General features: G+C 51.6%; 9 non-coding genes across 9 annotated transcripts; 1 reads left to right on the top strand and 8 right to left on the bottom strand.

The window, feature by feature from the left end:
- Positions 1–4100: 4100 nt before the first annotated feature.
- Positions 4101–4172, bottom strand: TRNAD-GUC (transfer RNA aspartic acid (anticodon GUC)). Its single transcript has one exon. It is a non-coding gene; the product is annotated as a tRNA-Asp (tRNA).
- Positions 4173–5568: 1396 nt separating this feature from the next.
- On the bottom strand, positions 5569–5640 carry TRNAD-GUC (transfer RNA aspartic acid (anticodon GUC)). The gene has a single exon. It is a non-coding gene; the product is annotated as a tRNA-Asp (tRNA).
- Positions 5641–8477: 2837 nt separating this feature from the next.
- Positions 8478–8549, bottom strand: TRNAD-GUC (transfer RNA aspartic acid (anticodon GUC)). The gene has a single exon. It is a non-coding gene; the product is annotated as a tRNA-Asp (tRNA).
- Positions 8550–9946: 1397 nt separating this feature from the next.
- TRNAD-GUC (transfer RNA aspartic acid (anticodon GUC)) lies at positions 9947–10018 on the bottom strand. Its single transcript has one exon. It is a non-coding gene; the product is annotated as a tRNA-Asp (tRNA).
- A 2838-nt stretch (positions 10019–12856) lies between these two features.
- On the bottom strand, positions 12857–12928 carry TRNAD-GUC (transfer RNA aspartic acid (anticodon GUC)). Its single transcript has one exon. It is a non-coding gene; the product is annotated as a tRNA-Asp (tRNA).
- Positions 12929–14324: 1396 nt separating this feature from the next.
- On the bottom strand, positions 14325–14396 carry TRNAD-GUC (transfer RNA aspartic acid (anticodon GUC)). The gene has a single exon. It is a non-coding gene; the product is annotated as a tRNA-Asp (tRNA).
- Positions 14397–14936: 540 nt separating this feature from the next.
- On the top strand, positions 14937–15018 carry TRNAL-AAG (transfer RNA leucine (anticodon AAG)). Its single transcript has one exon. It is a non-coding gene; the product is annotated as a tRNA-Leu (tRNA).
- Positions 15019–15792: 774 nt separating this feature from the next.
- On the bottom strand, positions 15793–15864 carry TRNAD-GUC (transfer RNA aspartic acid (anticodon GUC)). The gene has a single exon. It is a non-coding gene; the product is annotated as a tRNA-Asp (tRNA).
- Positions 15865–20151: 4287 nt separating this feature from the next.
- Positions 20152–20223, bottom strand: TRNAD-GUC (transfer RNA aspartic acid (anticodon GUC)). The gene has a single exon. It is a non-coding gene; the product is annotated as a tRNA-Asp (tRNA).
- Between the last annotated feature and the right edge of the window lie 2485 nt (positions 20224–22708).

Raw genomic sequence — 22708 nt, 5'->3', positions numbered from 1 at the left:
TTCCTCAGCAAATCAAGCTACCCATCTCAAGTCTCATGAGCTGAGGACGGCAAAGTCCCTGTGGGCTTAGGACAGTCAAAGAAACCCCTGGGCTGCATGCTAAGCCCCTTTTCGGCTTCACTTTCCGAATCCTGCCCTAGCTTGCGATTAGTTTTTTTCTCACTTCTTGCCCCCATCTCCCACCTTGCCTCATGGTCTCCCCTCCTCTGCGCACCTGACAGTTTGCCTGCCCTTCCACTGCCTGTCTCCAGACTTTCCAAGGAGAAAAGGCAAAGCACTAAAGCGGGCCGGGCAACGGGTCAAGTTCCGCTTTCGGCGACTAGCAGGGAGGTAGCGTGGCCGAGCGGTCTAAGGCGCTGGATTAAGGCTCCAGTCTCTTCGGAGGCGTGGGTTCAAATCCCACCGCTGCCACTTTTCCTGGCCTTGCATTTTAAAGAAGAACGTAACGTTGACCTCTTCCTTCATTAGTGCCACCTCTGTCGCAATGAGCAAGCGGATGGTATGCCACACCCTGCAGGAAAAAGGTTTCGTTTCTGACGTCTTGCTTTTCTGGACATCCAGTCTCAAGTTTCCCATCTGGAACGGCGCTCCCTGCTGCTTTGTGAAGGCTTGCTGCAAGAGCCTTCGAAACCCAGGAGCTCTTGCGTTGAGCTGTGACGCGTCCTGGGAAGACCTCCCGTTGCAGCGGAATGAGCCCCACTTCCAGGGCGTGCTGGTAGCAAATTTCCCACAGCCCACAGGGAGCAAACGATCCCAGGTGTGATGTATCACCAGGAGAGGCTGAGATGAGAGTAGGGGTTCACGCGTGTGCCCGGACCGAGGTTAATGATGGGATTAGAGCTAGGGTTAGATGCAGGGAAAGAGTGAGAGTTATAATTAGGGATAAAGCTAACAGGTGATCATTACTCGTCATGTAACATGATACAAAGGGTCAGAAGAGGAACTGATTCAGGGTTACAATTTGGACTTCGCAGACAACAGGAGCACTAAATGGTGCTGAGGGGGACTCAATAAAGTGGACCGGCCGCCTAATGTAAGCAATTGTGCACAAATATTGTACGATGACTAGCGTTGCCGGTGCTTTTTTCTTAAAGAGTCAGTTCTTGGCACCCATTCCCTACTTGACTCAGCCTAATCTTCAAGAATATTTGTCAAGAACTAAAAAAAATCCAGAAAAGGTTTAACCTCCCCGTCGGGGTCTCCCGCGTGACAGGCGGGGATACTGACCACTATACTAACGAGGAGACGTGAGGGCATGAAATGAACAGCTGCTGATGTCTGCACAGCATCCAGCGACCACCTAGCTGGCCTAGGGGGTCTCATTTTCCCCCGTCAAACGGCTTGCCCGATCTAAGGCTAATTTCTTTCTTTTTATCGGCACCAGGCTTAAAACTCAGTTTAAGGCGATAGTTCCGGGCTATGTTTGACTCCAGAGTTGAATCTGTCATCCCGCATTTCCTCAGCAAATCAAGCTACCCATCTCAAGTCTCATGAGCTGAGGACGGCAAAGTCCCTGTGGGCTTAGGACAGTCAAAGAAACCCCTGGGCTGCATGCTAAGCCCCTTTTCGGCTTCACTTTCCGAATCCTGCCCTAGCTTGCGATTAGTTTTTTTCTCACTTCTTGCCCCCATCTCCCACCTTGCCTCATGGTCTCCCCTCCTCTGCGCACCTGACAGTTTGCCTGCCCTTCCACTGCCTGTCTCCAGACTTTCCAAGGAGAAAAGGCAAAGCACTAAAGCGGGCCGGGCAACGGGTCAAGTTCCGCTTTCGGCAACTAGCAGGGAGGTAGCGTGGCCGAGCGGTCTAAGGCGCTGGATTAAGGCTCCAGTCTCTTCGGAGGCGTGGGTTCAAATCCCACCGCTGCCACTTTTCCTGGCCTTGCATTTTAAAGAAGAACGTAACGTTGACCTCTTCCTTCATTAGTGCCACCTCTGTCGCAATGAGCAAGCGGATGGTATGCCACACCCTGCAGGAAAAAGGTTTCGCTTCTGACGTCTTGCTTTTCTGGACATCCAGTCTCAAGTTTCCCATCTGGAACGGCGCTCCCTGCTGCTTTGTGAAGGCTTGCTGCAAGAGCCTTCGAAACCCAGGAGCTCTTGCGTTGAGCTGTGACGCGTCCTGGGAAGACCTCCCGTTGCAGCGGAATGAGCCCCACTTCCAGGGCGTGCTGGTAGCAAATTTCCCACAGCCCACAGGGAGCAAACGATCCCAGGTGTGATGTATCACCAGGAGAGGCTGAGATGAGAGTAGGGGTTCACGCGTGTGCCCGGACCGAGGTTAATGATGGGATTAGAGCTAGGGTTAGATGCAGGGAAAGAGTGAGAGTTATAATTAGGGATAAAGCTAACAGGTGATCATTACTCGTCATGTAACATGATACAAAGGGTCAGAAGAGGAACTGATTCAGGGTTACAATTTGGACTTCGCAGACAACAGGAGCACTAAATGGTGCTGAGGGGGACTCAATAAAGTGGACCGGCCGCCTAATGTAAGCAATTGTGCACAAATATTGTACGATGACTAGCGTTGCCGGTGCTTTTTTCTTAAAGAGTCAGTTCTTGGCACCCATTCCCTACTTGACTCAGCCTAATCTTCAAGAATATTTGTCAAGAACTAAAAAAAATCCAGAAGAGGTTTAACCTCCCCGTCGGGGAATGGTCTCCCGCGTGACAGGCGGGGATACTGACCACTATACTAACGAGGAGACGTGAGGGAATGAAATGAACAGCTGCTGATGTCTGCACAGCATCCAGCGACCACCTAGCTGGCCTAGGGGGTCTCATTTTCCCCCGTCAAACGGCTTGCCCGATCTAAGGCTAATTTCTTTCTTTTTATCGGCACCAGGCTTAAAACTCAGTTTAAGGCGATAGTTCCGGGCTATGTTTGACTCCAGAGTTGAATCTGTCATCCCGCATTTCCTCAGCAAATCAAGCTACCCATCTCAAGTCTCATGAGCTGAGGACGGCAAAGTCCCTGTGGGCTTAGGACAGTCAAAGAAACCCCTGGGCTGCATGCTAAGCCCCTTTTCGGCTTCACTTTCCGAATCCTGCCCTAGCTTGCGATTAGTTTTTTTCTCACTTCTTGCCCCCATCTCCCACCTTGCCTCATGGTCTCCCCTCCTCTGCGCACCTGACAGTTTGCCTGCCCTTCCACTGCCTGTCTCCAGACTTTCCAAGGAGAAAAGGCAAAGCACTAAAGCGGGCCGGGCAACGGGTCAAGTTCCGCTTTCAGCGACTAGCAGGGAGGTAGCGTGGCCGAGCGGTCTAAGGCGCTGGATTAAGGCTCCAGTCTCTTCGGAGGCGTGGGTTCAAATCCCACCGCTGCCACTTTTCCTGGCCTTGCATTTTAAAGAAGAACGTAACGTTGACCTCTTCCTTCATTAGTGCCACCTCTGTCGCAATGAGCAAGCGGATGGTATGCCACACCCTGCAGGAAAAAGGTTTCGCTTCTGACGTCTTGCTTTTCTGGACATCCAGTCTCAAGTTTCCCATCTGGAACGGCGCTCCCTGCTGCTTTGTGAAGGCTTGCTGCAAGAGCCTTCGAAACCCAGGAGCTCTTGCGTTGAGCTGTGACGCGTCCTGGGAAGACCTCCCGTTGCAGCGGAATGAGCCCCACTTCCAGGGCGTGCTGGTAGCAAATTTCCCACAGCCCACAGGGAGCAAACGATCCCAGGTGTGATGTATCACCAGGAGAGGCTGAGATGAGAGTAGGGGTTCACGCGTGTGCCCGGACCGAGGTTAATGATGGGATTAGAGCTAGGGTTAGATGCAGGGAAAGAGTGAGAGTTATAATTAGGGATAAAGCTAACAGGTGATCATTACTCGTCATGTAACATGATACAAAGGGTCAGAAGAGGAACTGATTCAGGGTTACAATTTGGACTTCGCAGACAACAGGAGCACTAAATGGTGCTGAGGGGGACTCAATAAAGTGGACCGGCCGCCTAATGTAAGCAATTGTGCACAAATATTGTACGATGACTAGCGTTGCCGGTGCTTTTTTCTTAAAGAGTCAGTTCTTGGCACCCATTCCCTACTTGACTCAGCCTAATCTTCAAGAATATTTGTCAAGAACTAAAAAAAATCCAGAAAAGGTTTAACCTCCCCGTCGGGGAATTGAACCCCGGTCTCCCGCGTGACAGGCGGGGATACTGACCACTATACTAACGAGGAGACGTGAGGGCACGAAATGAACAGCTGCTGATGTCTGCACAGCATCCAGCGACCACCTAGATGGCCTAGGGGGTCTCATTTTCCCCCGTCAAACGGCTTGCCCGATCTAAGGCTAATTTCTTTCTTTTTATCGGCACCAGGCTTAAAACTCAGTTTAAGGCGATAGTTCCGGGCTATGTTTGACTCCAGAGTTGAATCTGTCATCCCGCATTTCCTCAGCAAATCAAGCTACCCATCTCAAGTCTCATGAGCTGAGGACGGCAAAGTCCCTGTGGGCTTAGGACAGTCAAAGAAACCCCTGGGCTGCATGCTAAGCCCCTTTTCGGCTTCACTTTCCGAATCCTGCCCTAGCTTGCGATTAGTTTTTTTCTCACTTCTTGCCCCCATCTCCCACCTTGCCTCATGGTCTCCCCTCCTCTGCGCACCTGACAGTTTGCCTGCCCTTCCACTGCCTGTCTCCAGACTTTCCAAGGAGAAAAGGCAAAGCACTAAAGCGGGCCGGGCAACGGGTCAAGTTCCGCTTTCGGCGACTAGCAGGGAGGTAGCGTGGCCGAGCGGTCTAAGGCGCTGGATTAAGGCTCCAGTCTCTTCGGAGGCGTGGGTTCAAATCCCACCGCTGCCACTTTTCCTGGCCTTGCATTTTAAAGAAGAACGTAACGTTGACCTCTTCCTTCATTAGTGCCACCTCTGTCGCAATGAGCAAGCGGATGGTATGCCACACCCTGCAGGAAAAAGGTTTCGCTTCTGACGTCTTGCTTTTCTGGACATCCAGTCTCAAGTTTCCCATCTGGAACGGCGCTCCCTGCTGCTTTGTGAAGGCTTGCTGCAAGAGCCTTCGAAACCCAGGAGCTCTTGCGTTGAGCTGTGACGCGTCCTGGGAAGACCTCCCGTTGCAGCGGAATGAGCCCCACTTCCAGGGCGTGCTGGTAGCAAATTTCCCACAGCCCACAGGGAGCAAACGATCCCAGGTGTGATGTATCACCAGGAGAGGCTGAGATGAGAGTAAGGGTTCACGCGTGTGCCCGGACCGAGGTTAATGATGGGATTAGAGCTAGGGTTAGATGCAGGGAAAGAGTGAGAGTTATAATTAGGGATAAAGCTAACAGGTGATCATTACTCGTCATGTAACATGATACAAAGGGTCAGAAGAGGAACTGATTCAGGGTTACAATTTGGACTTCGCAGACAACAGGAGCACTAAATGGTGCTGAGGGGGACTCAATAAAGTGGACCGGCCGCCTAATGTAAGCAATTGTGCACAAATATTGCACGATGACTAGCGTTGCCGGTGCTTTTTTCTTAAAGAGTCAGTTCTTGGCACCCATTCCCTACTTGACTCAGCCTAATCTTCAAGAATATTTGTCAAGAACTAAAAAAAATCCAGAAGAGGTTTAACCTCCCCGTCGGGGAATTGAACCCCGGTCTCCCGCGTGACAGGCGGGGATACTGACCACTATACTAACGAGGAGACGTGAGGGCATGAAATGAACAGCTGCTGATGTCTGCACAGCATCCAGCGACCACCTAGCTGGCCTAGGGGGTCTCATTTTCCCCCGTCAAACGGCTTGCCCGATCTAAGGCTAATTTCTTTCTTTTTATCGGCACCAGGCTTAAAACTCAGTTTAAGGCGATAGTTCCGGGCTATGTTTGACTCCAGAGTTGAATCTGTCATCCCGCATTTCCTCAGCAAATCAAGCTACCCATCTCAAGTCTCATGAGCTGAGGACGGCAAAGTCCCTGTGGGCTTAGGACAGTCAAAGAAACCCCTGGGCTGCATGCTAAGCCCCTTTTCGGCTTCACTTTCCGAATCCTGCCCTAGCTTGCGATTAGTTTTTTTCTCACTTCTTGCCCCCATCTCCCACCTTGCCTCATGGTCTCCCCTCCTCTGCGCACCTGACAGTTTGCCTGCCCTTCCACTGCCTGTCTCCAGACTTTCCAAGGAGAAAAGGCAAAGCACTAAAGCGGGCCGGGCAACGGGTCAAGTTCCGCTTTCGGCAACTAGCAGGGAGGTAGCGTGGCCGAGCGGTCTAAGGCGCTGGATTAAGGCTCCAGTCTCTTCGGAGGCGTGGGTTCAAATCCCACCGCTGCCACTTTTCCTGGCCTTGCATTTTAAAGAAGAACGTAACGTTGACCTCTTCCTTCATTAGTGCCACCTCTGTCGCAATGAGCAAGCGGATGGTATGCCACACCCTGCAGGAAAAAGGTTTCGCTTCTGACGTCTTGCTTTTCTGGACATCCAGTCTCAAGTTTCCCATCTGGAACGGCGCTCCCTGCTGCTTTGTGAAGGCTTGCTGCAAGAGCCTTCGAAACCCAGGAGCTCTTGCGTTGAGCTGTGACGCGTCCTGGGAAGACCTCCCGTTGCAGCGGAATGAGCCCCACTTCCAGGGCGTGCTGGTAGCAAATTTCCCACAGCCCACAGGGAGCAAACGATCCCAGGTGTGATGTATCACCAGGAGAGGCTGAGATGAGAGTAAGGGTTCACGCGTGTGCCCGGACCGAGGTTAATGATGGGATTAGAGCTAGGGTTAGATGCAGGGAAAGAGTGAGAGTTATAATTAGGGATAAAGCTAACAGGTGATCATTACTCGTCATGTAACATGATACAAAGGGTCAGAAGAGGAACTGATTCAGGGTTACAATTTGGACTTCGCAGACAACAGGAGCACTAAATGGTGCTGAGGGGGACTCAATAAAGTGGACCGGCCGCCTAATGTAAGCAATTGTGCACAAATATTGTACGATGACTAGCGTTGCCGGTGCTTTTTTCTTAAAGAGTCAGTTCTTGGCACCCATTCCCTACTTGACTCAGCCTAATCTTCAAGAATATTTGTCAAGAACTAAAAAAAATCCAGAAGAACCCCGGTCTCCCGGGTGACAGGCGGGGATACTGACCACTATACTAACGAGGAGACGTGAGGGCATGAAATGAACAGCTGCTGATGTCTGCACAGCATCCAGCGACCACCTAGCTGGCCTAGGGGGTCTCATTTTCCCCCGTCAAACGGCTTGCCCGATCTAAGGCTAATTTCTTTCTTTTTATCGGCACCAGGCTTAAAACTCAGTTTAAGGCGATAGTTCCGGGCTATGTTTGACTCCAGAGTTGAATCTGTCATCCCGCATTTCCTCAGCAAATCAAGCTACCCATCTCAAGTCTCATGAGCTGAGGACGGCAAAGTCCCTGTGGGCTTAGGACAGTCAAAGAAACCCCTGGGCTGCATGCTAAGCCCCTTTTCGGCTTCACTTTCCGAATCCTGCCCTAGCTTGCGATTAGTTTTTTTCTCACTTCTTGCCCCCATCTCCCACCTTGCCTCATGGTCTCCCCTCCTCTGCGCACCTGACAGTTTGCCTGCCCTTCCACTGCCTGTCTCCAGACTTTCCAAGGAGAAAAGGCAAAGCACTAAAGCGGGCCGGGCAACGGGTCAAGTTCCGCTTTCGGCGACTAGCAGGGAGGTAGCGTGGCCGAGCGGTCTAAGGCGCTGGATTAAGGCTCCAGTCTCTTCGGAGGCGTGGGTTCAAATCCCACCGCTGCCACTTTTCCTGGCCTTGCATTTTAAAGAAGAACGTAACGTTGACCTCTTCCTTCATTAGTGCCACCTCTGTCGCAATGAGCAAGCGGATGGTATGCCACACCCTGCAGGAAAAAGGTTTCGCTTCTGACGTCTTGCTTTTCTGGACATCCAGTCTCAAGTTTCCCATCTGGAACGGCGCTCCCTGCTGCTTTGTGAAGGCTTGCTGCAAGAGCCTTCGAAACCCAGGAGCTCTTGCGTTGAGCTGTGACGCGTCCTGGGAAGACCTCCCGTTGCAGCGGAATGAGCCCCACTTCCAGGGCGTGCTGGTAGCAAATTTCCCACAGCCCACAGGGAGCAAACGATCCCAGGTGTGATGTATCACCAGGAGAGGCTGAGATGAGAGTAGGGGTTCACGCGTGTGCCCGGACCGAGGTTAATGATGGGATTAGAGCTAGGGTTAGATGCAGGGAAAGAGTGAGAGTTATAATTAGGGATAAAGCTAACAGGTGATCATTACTCGTCATGTAACATGATACAAAGGGTCAGAAGAGGAACTGATTCAGGGTTACAATTTGGACTTCGCAGACAACAGGAGCACTAAATGGTGCTGAGGGGGACTCAATAAAGTGGACCGGCCGCCTAATGTAAGCAATTGTGCACAAATATTGTACGATGACTAGCGTTGCCGGTGCTTTTTTCTTAAAGAGTCAGTTCTTGGCACCCATTCCCTACTTGACTCAGCCTAATCTTCAAGAATATTTGTCAAGAACTAAAAAAAATCCAGAAAAGGTTTAACCTCCCCGTCGGGGAATTGAACCCCGGTCTCCCGCGTGACAGGCGGGGATACTGACCACTATACTAACGAGGAGACGTGAGGGCATGAAATGAACAGCTGCTGATGTCTGCACAGCATCCAGCGACCACCTAGCTGGCCTAGGGGGGTCTCATTTTCCCCCGTCAAACGGCTTGCCCGATCTAAGGCTAATTTCTTTCTTTTTATCGGCACCAGGCTTAAAACTCAGTTTAAGGCGATAGTTCCGGGCTATGTTTGACTCCAGAGTTGAATCTGTCATCCCGCATTTCCTCAGCAAATCAAGCTACCCATCTCAAGTCTCATGAGCTGAGGACGGCAAAGTCCCTGTGGGCTTAGGACAGTCAAAGAAACCCCTGGGCTGCATGCTAAGCCCCTTTTCGGCTTCACTTTCCGAATCCTGCCCTAGCTTGCGATTAGTTTTTTTCTCACTTCTTGCCCCCATCTCCCACCTTGCCTCATGGTCTCCCCTCCTCTGCGCACCTGACAGTTTGCCTGCCCTTCCACTGCCTGTCTCCAGACTTTCCAAGGAGAAAAGGCAAAGCACTAAAGCGGGCCGGGCAACGGGTCAAGTTCCGCTTTCGGCGACTAGCAGGGAGGTAGCGTGGCCGAGCGGTCTAAGGCGCTGGATTAAGGCTCCAGTCTCTTCGGAGGCGTGGGTTCAAATCCCACCGCTGCCACTTTTCCTGGCCTTGCATTTTAAAGAAGAACGTAACGTTGACCTCTTCCTTCATTAGTGCCACCTCTGTCGCAATGAGCAAGCGGATGGTATGCCACACCCTGCAGGAAAAAGGTTTCGCTTCTGACGTCTTGCTTTTCTGGACATCCAGTCTCAAGTTTCCCATCTGGAACGGCGCTCCCTGCTGCTTTGTGAAGGCTTGCTGCAAGAGCCTTCGAAACCCAGGAGCTCTTGCGTTGAGCTGTGACGCGTCCTGGGAAGACCTCCCGTTGCAGCGGAATGAGCCCCACTTCCAGGGCGTGCTGGTAGCAAATTTCCCACAGCCCACAGGGAGCAAACGATCCCAGGTGTGATGTATCACCAGGAGAGGCTGAGATGAGAGTAGGGGTTCACGCGTGTGCCCGGACCGAGGTTAATGATGGGATTAGAGCTAGGGTTAGATGCAGGGAAAGAGTGAGAGTTATAATTAGGGATAAAGCTAACAGGTGATCATTACTCGTCATGTAACATGATACAAAGGGTCAGAAGAGGAACTGATTCAGGGTTACAATTTGGACTTCGCAGACAACAGGAGCACTAAATGGTGCTGAGGGGGACTCAATAAAGTGGACCGGCCGCCTAATGTAAGCAATTGTGCACAAATATTGTACGATGACTAGCGTTGCCGGTGCTTTTTTCTTAAAGAGTCAGTTCTTGGCACCCATTCCCTACTTGACTCAGCCTAATCTTCAAGAATATTTGTCAAGAACTAAAAAAAATCCAGAAAAGGTTTAACCTCCCCGTCGGGGAATTGAACCCCGGTCTCCCGCGTGACAGGCGGGGATACTGACCACTATACTAACGAGGAGACGTGAGGGCATGAAATGAACAGCTGCTGATGTCTGCACAGCATCCAGCGACCACCTAGCTGGCCTAGGGGGGTCTCATTTTCCCCCGTCAAACGGCTTGCCCGATCTAAGGCTAATTTCTTTCTTTTTATCGGCACCAGGCTTAAAACTCAGTTTAAGGCGATAGTTCCGGGCTATGTTTGACTCCAGAGTTGAATCTGTCATCCCGCATTTCCTCAGCAAATCAAGCTACCCATCTCAAGTCTCATGAGCTGAGGACGGCAAAGTCCCTGTGGGCTTAGGACAGTCAAAGAAACCCCTGGGCTGCATGCTAAGCCCCTTTTCGGCTTCACTTTCCAAATCCTGCCCTAGCTTGCGATTAGTTTTTTTCTCACTTCTTGCCCCCATCTCCCACCTTGCCTCATGGTCTCCCCTCCTCTGCGCACCTGACAGTTTGCCTGCCCTTCCACTGCCTGTCTCCAGACTTTCCAAGGAGAAAAGGCAAAGCACTAAAGCGGGCCGGGCAACGGGTCAAGTTCCGCTTTCGGCAACTAGTAGGGAGGTAGCGTGGCCGAGCGGTATAAGGCGCTGGATTAAGGCTCCAGTCTCTTCGGAGGCGTGGGTTCAAATCCCACCGCTGCCACTTTTCCTGGCCTTGCATTTTAAAGAAGAACGTAACGTTGACCTCTTCCTTCATTAGTGCCACCTCTGTCGCAATGAGCAAGCGGATGGTATGCCACACCCTGCAGGAAAAAGGTTTCGTTTCTGACGTCTTGCTTTTCTGGACATCCAGTCTCAAGTTTCCCATCTGGAACGGCGCTCCCTGCTGCTTTGTGAAGGCTTGCTGCAAGAGCCTTCGAAACCCAGGAGCTCTTGCGTTGAGCTGTGACGCGTCCTGGGAAGACCTCCCGTTGCAGCGGAATGAGCCCCACTTCCAGGGCGTGCTGGTAGCAAATTTCCCACAGCCCACAGGGAGCAAACGATCCCAGGTGTGATGTATCACCAGGAGAGGCTGAGATGAGAGTAGGGGTTCACGCGTGTGCCCGGACCGAGGTTAATGATGGGATTAGAGCTAGGGTTAGATGCAGGGAAAGAGTGAGAGTTATAATTAGGGATAAAGCTAACAGGTGATCATTACTCGTCATGTAACATGATACAAAGGGTCAGAAGAGGAACTGATTCAGGGTTACAATTTGGACTTCGCAGACAACAGGAGCACTAAATGGTGCTGAGGGGGACTCAATAAAGTGGACCGGCCGCCTAATGTAAGCAATTGTGCACAAATATTGTACGATGACTAGCGTTGCCGGTGCTTTTTTCTTAAAGAGTCAGTTCTTGGCACCCATTCCCTACTTGACTCAGCCTAATCTTCAAGAATATTTGTCAAGAACTAAAAAAAATCCAGAAGAACCCCGGTCTCCCGGGTGACAGGCGGGGATACTGACCACTATACTAACGAGGAGACGTGAGGGCATGAAATGAACAGCTGCTGATGTCTGCACAGCATCCAGCGACCACCTAGCTGGCCTAGGGGGTCTCATTTTCCCCCGTCAAACGGCTTGCCCGATCTAAGGCTAATTTCTTTCTTTTTATCGGCACCAGGCTTAAAACTCAGTTTAAGGCGATAGTTCCGGGCTATGTTTGACTCCAGAGTTGAATCTGTCATCCCGCATTTCCTCAGCAAATCAAGCTACCCATCTCAAGTCTCATGAGCTGAGGACGGCAAAGTCCCTGTGGGCTTAGGACAGTCAAAGAAACCCCTGGGCTGCATGCTAAGCCCCTTTTCGGCTTCACTTTCCGAATCCTGCCCTAGCTTGCGATTAGTTTTTTTCTCACTTCTTGCCCCCATCTCCCACCTTGCCTCATGGTCTCCCCTCCTCTGCGCACCTGACAGTTTGCCTGCCCTTCCACTGCCTGTCTCCAGACTTTCCAAGGAGAAAAGGCAAAGCACTAAAGCGGGCCGGGCAACGGGTCAAGTTCCGCTTTCGGCGACTAGCAGGGAGGTAGCGTGGCCGAGCGGTCTAAGGCGCTGGATTAAGGCTCCAGTCTCTTCGGAGGCGTGGGTTCAAATCCCACCGCTGCCACTTTTCCTGGCCTTGCATTTTAAAGAAGAACGTAACGTTGACCTCTTCCTTCATTAGTGCCACCTCTGTCGCAATGAGCAAGCGGATGGTATGCCACACCCTGCAGGAAAAAGGTTTCGCTTCTGACGTCTTGCTTTTCTGGACATCCAGTCTCAAGTTTCCCATCTGGAACGGCGCTCCCTGCTGCTTTGTGAAGGCTTGCTGCAAGAGCCTTCGAAACCCAGGAGCTCTTGCGTTGAGCTGTGACGCGTCCTGGGAAGACCTCCCGTTGCAGCGGAATGAGCCCCACTTCCAGGGCGTGCTGGTAGCAAATTTCCCACAGCCCACAGGGAGCAAACGATCCCAGGTGTGATGTATCACCAGGAGAGGCTGAGATGAGAGTAGGGGTTCACGCGTGTGCCCGGACCGAGGTTAATGATGGGATTAGAGCTAGGGTTAGATGCAGGGAAAGAGTGAGAGTTATAATTAGGGATAAAGCTAACAGGTGATCATTACTCGTCATGTAACATGATACAAAGGGTCAGAAGAGGAACTGATTCAGGGTTACAATTTGGACTTCGCAGACAACAGGAGCACTAAATGGTGCTGAGGGGGACTCAATAAAGTGGACCGGCCGCCTAATGTAAGCAATTGTGCACAAATATTGTACGATGACTAGCGTTGCCGGTGCTTTTTTCTTAAAGAGTCAGTTCTTGGCACCCATTCCCTACTTGACTCAGCCTAATCTTCAAGAATATTTGTCAAGAACTAAAAAAAATCCAGAAGAGGTTTAACCTCCCCGTCGGGGAATTGAACCCCGGTCTCCCGCGTGACAGGCGGGGATACTGACCACTATACTAACGAGGAGACGTGAGGGCATGAAATGAACAGCTGCTGATGTCTGCACAGCATCCAGCGACCACCTAGCTGGCCTAGGGGGTCTCATTTTCCCCCGTCAAACGGCTTGCCCGATCTAAGGCTAATTTCTTTCTTTTTATCGGCACCAGGCTTAAAACTCAGTTTAAGGCGATAGTTCCGGGCTATGTTTGACTCCAGAGTTGAATCTGTCATCCCGCATTTCCTCAGCAAATCAAGCTACCCATCTCAAGTCTCATGAGCTGAGGACGGCAAAGTCCCTGTGGGCTTAGGACAGTCAAAGAAACCCCTGGGCTGCATGCTAAGCCCCTTTTCGGCTTCACTTTCCGAATCCTGCCCTAGCTTGCGATTAGTTTTTTTCTCACTTCTTGCCCCCATCTCCCACCTTGCCTCATGGTCTCCCCTCCTCTGCGCACCTGACAGTTTGCCTGCCCTTCCACTGCCTGTCTCCAGACTTTCCAAGGAGAAAAGGCAAAGCACTAAAGCGGGCCGGGCAACGGGTCAAGTTCCGCTTTCGGTGACTAGCAGGGAGGTAGCGTGGCCGAGCGGTCTAAGGCGCTGGATTAAGGCTCCAGTCTCTTCGGAGGCGTGGGTTCAAATCCCACCGCTGCCACTTTTCCTGGCCTTGCATTTTAAAGAAGAACGTAACGTTGACCTCTTCCTTCATTAGTGCCACCTCTGTCGCAATGAGCAAGCGGATGGTATGCCACACCCTGCAGGAAAAAGGTTTCGCTTCTGACGTCTTGCTTTTCTGGACATCCAGTCTCAAGTTTCCCATCTGGAACGGCGCTCCCTGCTGCTTTGTGAAGGCTTGCTGCAAGAGCCTTCGAAACCCAGGAGCTCTTGCGTTGAGCTGTGACGCGTCCTGGGAAGACCTCCCGTTGCAGCGGAATGAGCCCCACTTCCAGGGCGTGCTGGTAGCAAATTTCCCACAGCCCACAGGGAGCAAACGATCCCAGGTGTGATGTATCACCAGGAGAGGCTGAGATGAGAGTAGGGGTTCACGCGTGTGCCCGGACCGAGGTTAATGATGGGATTAGAGCTAGGGTTAGATGCAGGGAAAGAGTGAGAGTTATAATTAGGGATAAAGCTAACAGGTGATCATTACTCGTCATGTAACATGATACAAAGGGTCAGAAGAGGAACTGATTCAGGGTTACAATTTGGACTTCGCAGACAACAGGAGCACTAAATGGTGCTGAGGGGGACTCAATAAAGTGGACCGGCCGCCTAATGTAAGCAATTGTGCACAAATATTGTACGATGACTAGCGTTGCCGGTGCTTTTTTCTTAAAGAGTCAGTTCTTGGCACCCATTCCCTACTTGACTCAGCCTAATCTTCAAGAATATTTGTCAAGAACTAAAAAAAATCCAGAAAAGGTTTAACCTCCCCGTCGGGGAATTGAACCCCGGTCTCCCGCGTGACAGGCGGGGATACTGACCACTATACTAACGAGGAGACGTGAGGGCATGAAATGAACAGCTGCTGATGTCTGCACAGCATCCAGCGACCACCTAGCTGGCCTAGGGGGTCTCATTTTCCCCCGTCAAACGGCTTGCCCGATCTAAGGCTAATTTCTTTCTTTTTATCGGCACCAGGCTTAAAACTCAGTTTAAGGCGATAGTTCCGGGCTATGTTTGACTCCAGAGTTGAATCTGTCATCCCGCATTTCCTCAGCAAATCAAGCTACCCATCTCAAGTCTCATGAGCTGAGGACGGCAAAGTCCCTGTGGGCTTAGGACAGTCAAAGAAACCCCTGGGCTGCATGCTAAGCCCCTTTTCGGCTTCACTTTCCGAATCCTGCCCTAGCTTGCGATTAGTTTTTTTCTCACTTCTTGCCCCCATCTCCCACCTTGCCTCATGGTCTCCCCTCCTCTGCGCACCTGACAGTTTGCCTGCCCTTCCACTGCCTGTCTCCAGACTTTCCAAGGAGAAAAGGCAAAGCACTAAAGCGGGCCGGGCAACGGGTCAAGTTCCGCTTTCGGCGACTAGCAGGGAGGTAGCGTGGCCGAGCGGTCTAAGGCGCTGGATTAAGGCTCCAGTCTCTTCGGAGGCGTGGGTTCGAATCCCACCGCTGCCACTTTTCCTGGCCTTGCATTTTAAAGAAGAACGTAACGTTGACCTCTTCCTTCATTAGTGCCACCTCTGTCGCAATGAGCAAGCGGATGGTATGCCACACCCTGCAGGAAAAAGGTTTCGCTTCTGACGTCTTGCTTTTCTGGACATCCAGTCTCAAGTTTCCCATCTGGAACGGCGCTCCCTGCTGCTTTGTGAAGGCTTGCTGCAAGAGCCTTCGAAACCCAGGAGCTCTTGCGTTGAGCTGTGACGCGTCCTGGGAAGACCTCCCGTTGCAGCGGAATGAGCCCCACTTCCAGGGCGTGCTGGTAGCAAATTTCCCACAGCCCACAGGGAGCAAACGATCCCAGGTGTGATGTATCACCAGGAGAGGCTGAGATGAGAGTAAGGGTTCACGCGTGTGCCCGGACCGAGGTTAATGATGGGATTAGAGCTAGGGTTAGATGCAGGGAAAGAGTGAGAGTTATAATTAGGGATAAAGCTAACAGGTGATCATTACTCGTCATGTAACATGATACAAAGGGTCAGAAGAGGAACTGATTCAGGGTTACAATTTGGACTTCGCAGACAACAGGAGCACTAAATGGTGCTGAGGGGGACTCAATAAAGTGGACCGGCCGCCTAATGTAAGCAATTGTGCACAAATATTGCACGATGACTAGCGTTGCCGGTGCTTTTTTCTTAAAGAGTCAGTTCTTGGCACCCATTCCCTACTTGACTCAGCCTAATCTTCAAGAATATTTGTCAAGAACTAAAAAAAATCCAGAAGAGGTTTAACCTCCCCGTCGGGGAATTGAACCCCGGTCTCCCGCGTGACAGGCGGGGATACTGACCACTATACTAACGAGGAGACGTGAGGGCATGAAATGAACAGCTGCTGATGTCTGCACAGCATCCAGCGACCACCTAGCTGGCCTAGGGGGTCTCATTTTCCCCCGTCAAACGGCTTGCCCGATCTAAGGCTAATTTCTTTCTTTTTATCGGCACCAGGCTTAAAACTCAGTTTAAGGCGATAGTTCCGGGCTATGTTTGACTCCAGAGTTGAATCTGTCATCCCGCATTTCCTCAGCAAATCAAGCTACCCATCTCAAGTCTCATGAGCTGAGGACGGCAAAGTCCCTGTGGGCTTAGGACAGTCAAAGAAACCCCTGGGCTGCATGCTAAGCCCCTTTTCGGCTTCACTTTCCGAATCCTGCCCTAGCTTGCGATTAGTTTTTTTCTCACTTCTTGCCCCCATCTCCCACCTTGCCTCATGGTCTCCCCTCCTCTGCGCACCTGACAGTTTGCCTGCCCTTCCACTGCCTGTCTCCAGACTTTCCAAGGAGAAAAGGCAAAGCACTAAAGCGGGCCGGGCAACGGGTCAAGTTCCGCTTTCGGCAACTAGCAGGGAGGTAGCGTGGCCGAGCGGTCTAAGGCGCTGGATTAAGGCTCCAGTCTCTTCGGAGGCGTGGGTTCAAATCCCACCGCTGCCACTTTTCCTGGCCTTGCATTTTAAAGAAGAACGTAACGTTGACCTCTTCCTTCATTAGTGCCACCTCTGTCGCAATGAGCAAGCGGATGGTATGCCACACCCTGCAGGAAAAAGGTTTCGCTTCTGACGTCTTGCTTTTCTGGACATCCAGTCTCAAGTTTCCCATCTGGAACGGCGCGCCCTGCTGCTTTGTGAAGGCTTGCTGCAAGAGCCTTCGAAACCCAGGAGCTCTTGCGTTGAGCTATGACGCCTCCTGGGAAGACCTCCCGTTGCAGCGGAATGAGCCCCACTTCCAGGGCGTGCTGGTAGCAAATTTCCCACAGCCCACAGGGAGCAAACGATCCCAGGTGTGATGTATCACCAGGAGAGGCTGAGATGAGAGTAGGGGTTCACGCGTGTGCCCGGACCGAGGTTAATGATGGGATTAGAGCTAGGGTTAGATGCAGGGAAAGAGTGAGAGTTATAATTAGGGATAAAGCTAACAGGTGATCATTACTCGTCATGTAACATGATACAAAGGGTCAGAAGAGGAACTGATTCAGGGTTACAATTTGGACTTCGCAGACAACAGGAGCACTAAATGGTGCTGAGGGGGACTCAATAAAGTGGACCGGCCGCCTAATGTAAGCAATTGTGCACAAATATTGTACGATGACTAGCGTTGCCGGTGCTTTTTTCTTAAAGAGTCAGTTCTTGGCACCCATTCCCTACTTGACTCAGCCTAATCTTCAAGAATATTTGTCAAGAACTAAAAAAAATCCAGAAGAACCCCGGTCTCCCGGGTGACAGGCGGGGATACTGACCACTATACTAACGAGGAGACGTGAGGGCATGAAATGAACAGCTGCTGATGTCTGCACAGCATCCAGCGACCACCTAGCTGGCCTAGGGGGTCTCATTTTCCCCCGTCAAACGGCTTGCCCGATCTAAGGCTAATTTCTTTCTTTTTATCGGCACCAGGCTTAAAACTCAGTTTAAGGCGATAGTTCCGGGCTATGTTTGACTCCAGAGTTGAATCTGTCATCCCGCATTTCCTCAGCAAATCAAGCTACCCATCTCAAGTCTCATGAGCTGAGGACGGCAAAGTCCCTGTGGGCTTAGGACAGTCAAAGAAACCCCTGGGCTGCATGCTAAGCCCCTTTTCGGCTTCACTTTCCGAATCCTGCCCTAGCTTGCGATTAGTTTTTTTCTCACTTCTTGCCCCCATCTCCCACCTTGCCTCATGGTCTCCCCTCCTCTGCGCACCTGACAGTTTGCCTGCCCTTCCACTGCCTGTCTCCAGACTTTCCAAGGAGAAAAGGCAAAGCACTAAAGCGGGCCGGGCAACGGGTCAAGTTCCGCTTTCGGCGACTAGCAGGGAGGTAGCGTGGCCGAGCGGTCTAAGGCGCTGGATTAAGGCTCCAGTCTCTTCGGAGGCGTGGGTTCAAATCCCACCGCTGCCACTTTTCCTGGCCTTGCATTTTAAAGAAGAACGTAACGTTGACCTCTTCCTTCATTAGTGCCACCTCTGTCGCAATGAGCAAGCGGATGGTATGCCACACCCTGCAGGAAAAAGGTTTCGCTTCTGACGTCTTGCTTTTCTGGACATCCAGTCTCAAGTTTCCCATCTGGAACGGCGCTCCCTGCTGCTTTGTGAAGGCTTGCTGCAAGAGCCTTCGAAACCCAGGAGCTCTTGCGTTGAGCTGTGACGCGTCCTGGGAAGACCTCCCGTTGCAGCGGAATGAGCCCCACTTCCAGGGCGTGCTGGTAGCAAATTTCCCACAGCCCACAGGGAGCAAACGATCCCAGGTGTGATGTATCACCAGGAGAGGCTGAGATGAGAGTAGGGGTTCACGCGTGTGCCCGGACCGAGGTTAATGATGGGATTAGAGCTAGGGTTAGATGCAGGGAAAGAGTGAGAGTTATAATTAGGGATAAAGCTAACAGGTGATCATTACTCGTCATGTAACATGATACAAAGGGTCAGAAGAGGAACTGATTCAGGGTTACAATTTGGACTTCGCAGACAACAGGAGCACTAAATGGTGCTGAGGGGGACTCAATAAAGTGGACCGGCCGCCTAATGTAAGCAATTGTGCACAAATATTGTACGATGACTAGCGTTGCCGGTGCTTTTTTCTTAAAGAGTCAGTTCTTGGCACCCATTCCCTACTTGACTCAGCCTAATCTTCAAGAATATTTGTCAAGAACTAAAAAAAATCCAGAAAAGGTTTAACCTCCCCGTCTCCCGCGTGACAGGCGGGGATACTGACCACTATACTAACGAGGAGACGTGAGGGCATGAAATGAACAGCTGCTGATGTCTGCACAGCATCCAGCGACCACCTAGCTGGCCTAGGGGGGTCTCATTTTCCCCCGTCAAACGGCTTGCCCGATCTAAGGCTAATTTCTTTCTTTTTATCGGCACCAGGCTTAAAACTCAGTTTAAGGCGATAGTTCCGGGCTATGTTTGACTCCAGAGTTGAATCTGTCATCCCGCATTTCCTCAGCAAATCAAGCTACCCATCTCAAGTCTCATGAGCTGAGGACGGCAAAGTCCCTGTGGGCTTAGGACAGTCAAAGAAACCCCTGGGCTGCATGCTAAGCCCCTTTTCGGCTTCACTTTCCGAATCCTGCCCTAGCTTGCGATTAGTTTTTTTCTCACTTCTTGCCCCCATCTCCCACCTTGCCTCATGGTCTCCCCTCCTCTGCGCACCTGACAGTTTGCCTGCCCTTCCACTGCCTGTCTCCAGACTTTCCAAGGAGAAAAGGCAAAGCACTAAAGCGGGCCGGGCAACGGGTCAAGTTCCGCTTTCGGCGACTAGCAGGGAGGTAGCGTGGCCGAGCGGTCTAAGGCGCTGGATTAAGGCTCCAGTCTCTTCGGAGGCGTGGGTTCAAATCCCACCGCTGCCACTTTTCCTGGCCTTGCATTTTAAAGAAGAACGTAACGTTGACCTCTTCCTTCATTAGTGCCACCTCTGTCGCAATGAGCAAGCGGATGGTATGCCACACCCTGCAGGAAAAAGGTTTCGCTTCTGACGTCTTGCTTTTCTGGACATCCAGTCTCAAGTTTCCCATCTGGAACGGCGCTCCCTGCTGCTTTGTGAAGGCTTGCTGCAAGAGCCTTCGAAACCCAGGAGCTCTTGCGTTGAGCTGTGACGCGTCCTGGGAAGACCTCCCGTTGCAGCGGAATGAGCCCCACTTCCAGGGCGTGCTGGTAGCAAATTTCCCACAGCCCACAGGGAGCAAACGATCCCAGGTGTGATGTATCACCAGGAGAGGCTGAGATGAGAGTAGGGGTTCACGCGTGTGCCCGGACCGAGGTTAATGATGGGATTAGAGCTAGGGTTAGATGCAGGGAAAGAGTGAGAGTTATAATTAGGGATAAAGCTAACAGGTGATCATTACTCGTCATGTAACATGATACAAAGGGTCAGAAGAGGAACTGATTCAGGGTTACAATTTGGACTTCGCAGACAACAGGAGCACTAAATGGTGCTGAGGGGGACTCAATAAAGTGGACCGGCCGCCTAATGTAAGCAATTGTGCACAAATATTGCACGATGACTAGCGTTGCCGGTGCTTTTTTCTTAAAGAGTCAGTTCTTGGCACCCATTCCCTACTTGACTCAGCCTAATCTTCAAGAATATTTGTCAAGAACTAAAAAAAATCCAGAAGAGGTTTAACCTCCCCGTCGGGGAATTGAACCCCGGTCTCCCGCGTGACAGGCGGGGATACTGACCACTATACTAACGAGGAGACGTGAGGGCATGAAATGAACAGCTGCTGATGTCTGCACAGCATCCAGCGACCACCTAGCTGGCCTAGGGGGTCTCATTTTCCCCCGTCAAACGGCTTGCCCGATCTAAGGCTAATTTCTTTCTTTTTATCGGCACCAGGCTTAAAACTCAGTTTAAGGCGATACTTCCGGGCTATGTTTGACTCCAGAGTTGAATCTGTCATCCCGCATTTCCTCAGCAAATCAAGCTACCCATCTCAAGTCTCATGAGCTGAGGACGGCAAAGTCCCTGTGGGCTTAGGACAGTCAAAGAAACCCCTGGGCTGCATGCTAAGCCCCTTTTCGGCTTCACTTTCCGAATCCTGCCCTAGCTTGCGATTAGTTTTTTTCTCACTTCTTGCCCCCATCTCCCACCTTGCCTCATGGTCTCCCCTCCTCTGCGCACCTGACAGTTTGCCTGCCCTTCCACTGCCTGTCTCCAGACTTTCCAAGGAGAAAAGGCAAAGCACTAAAGCGGGCCGGGCAACGGGTCAAGTTCCGCTTTCGGCGACTAGCAGGGAGGTAGCGTGGCCGAGCGGTCTAAGGCGCTGGATTAAGGCTCCAGTCTCTTCGGAGGCGTGGGTTCAAATCCCACCGCTGCCACTTTTCCTGGCCTTGCATTTTAAAGAAGAACGTAACGTTGACCTCTTCCTTCATTAGTGCCACCTCTGTCGCAATGAGCAAGCGGATGGTATGCCACACCCTGCAGGAAAAAGGTTTCGTTTCTGACGTCTTGCTTTTCTGGACATCCAGTCTCAAGTTTCCCATCTGGAACGGCGCTCCCTGCTGCTTTGTGAAGGCTTGCTGCAAGAGCCTTCGAAACCCAGGAGCTCTTGCGTTGAGCTGTGACGCGTCCTGGGAAGACCTCCCGTTGCAGCGGAATGAGCCCCACTTCCAGGGCGTGCTGGTAGCAAATTTCCCACAGCCCACAGGGAGCAAACGATCCCAGGTGTGATGTATCACCAGGAGAGGCTGAGATGAGAGTAGGGGTTCACGCGTGTGCCCGGACCGAGGTTAATGATGGGATTAGAGCTAGGGTTAGATGCAGGGAAAGAGTGAGAGTTATAATTAGGGATAAAGCTAACAGGTGATCATTACTCGTCATGTAACATGATACAAAGGGTCAGAAGAGGAACTGATTCAGGGTTACAATTTGGACTTCGCAGACAACAGGAGCACTAAATGGTGCTGAGGGGGACTCAATAAAGTGGACCGGCCGCCTAATGTAAGCAATTGTGCACAAATATTGTACGATGACTAGCGTTGCCGGTGCTTTTTTCTTAAAGAGTCAGTTCTTGGCACCCATTCCCTACTTGACTCAGCCTAATCTTCAAGAATATTTGTCAAGAACTAAAAAAAATCCAGAAAAGGTTTAACCTCCCCGTCGGGGTCTCCCGCGTGACAGGCGGGGATACTGACCACTATACTAACGAGGAGACGTGAGGGCATGAAATGAACAGCTGCTGATGTCTGCACAGCATCCAGCGACCACCTAGCTGGCCTAGGGGGTCTCATTTTCCCCCGTCAAACGGCTTGCCCGATCTAAGGCTAATTTCTTTCTTTTTATCGGCACCAGGCTTAAAACTCAGTTTAAGGCGATAGTTCCGGGCTATGTTTGACTCCAGAGTTGAATCTGTCATCCCGCATTTCCTCAGCAAATCAAGCTACCCATCTCAAGTCTCATGAGCTGAGGACGGCAAAGTCCCTGTGGGCTTAGGACAGTCAAAGAAACCCCTGGGCTGCATGCTAAGCCCCTTTTCGGCTTCACTTTCCGAATCCTGCCCTAGCTTGCGATTAGTTTTTTTCTCACTTCTTGCCCCCATCTCCCACCTTGCCTCATGGTCTCCCCTCCTCTGCGCACCTGACAGTTTGCCTGCCCTTCCACTGCCTGTCTCCAGACTTTCCAAGGAGAAAAGGCAAAGCACTAAAGCGGGCCGGGCAACGGGTCAAGTTCCGCTTTCGGCAACTAGCAGGGAGGTAGCGTGGCCGAGCGGTCTAAGGCGCTGGATTAAGGCTCCAGTCTCTTCGGAGGCGTGGGTTCAAATCCCACCGCTGCCACTTTTCCTGGCCTTGCATTTTAAAGAAGAACGTAACGTTGACCTCTTCCTTCATTAGTGCCACCTCTGTCGCAATGAGCAAGCGGATGGTATGCCACACCCTGCAGGAAAAAGGTTTCGCTTCTGACGTCTTGCTTTTCTGGACATCCAGTCTCAAGTTTCCCATCTGGAACGGCGCTCCCTGCTGCTTTGTGAAGGCTTGCTGCAAGAGCCTTCGAAACCCAGGAGCTCTTGCGTTGAGCTGTGACGCGTCCTGGGAAGACCTCCCGTTGCAGCGGAATGAGCCCCACTTCCAGGGCGTGCTGGTAGCAAATTTCCCACAGCCCACAGGGAGCAAACGATCCCAGGTGTGATGTATCACCAGGAGAGGCTGAGATGAGAGTAGGGGTTCACGCGTGTGCCCGGACCG

Source organism: Ambystoma mexicanum, chromosome 1p (genome assembly GCF_040938575.1).
Source record: "Ambystoma mexicanum isolate Mex_15411 chromosome 1p, UKY_AmexF1_1, whole genome shotgun sequence".
Taxonomy (NCBI): domain Eukaryota; kingdom Metazoa; phylum Chordata; class Amphibia; order Caudata; family Ambystomatidae; genus Ambystoma; species Ambystoma mexicanum.
The sequence above is the reverse complement of the archived record's forward strand: the minus strand, read 5'-3'. Positions and strand labels throughout refer to the sequence as shown.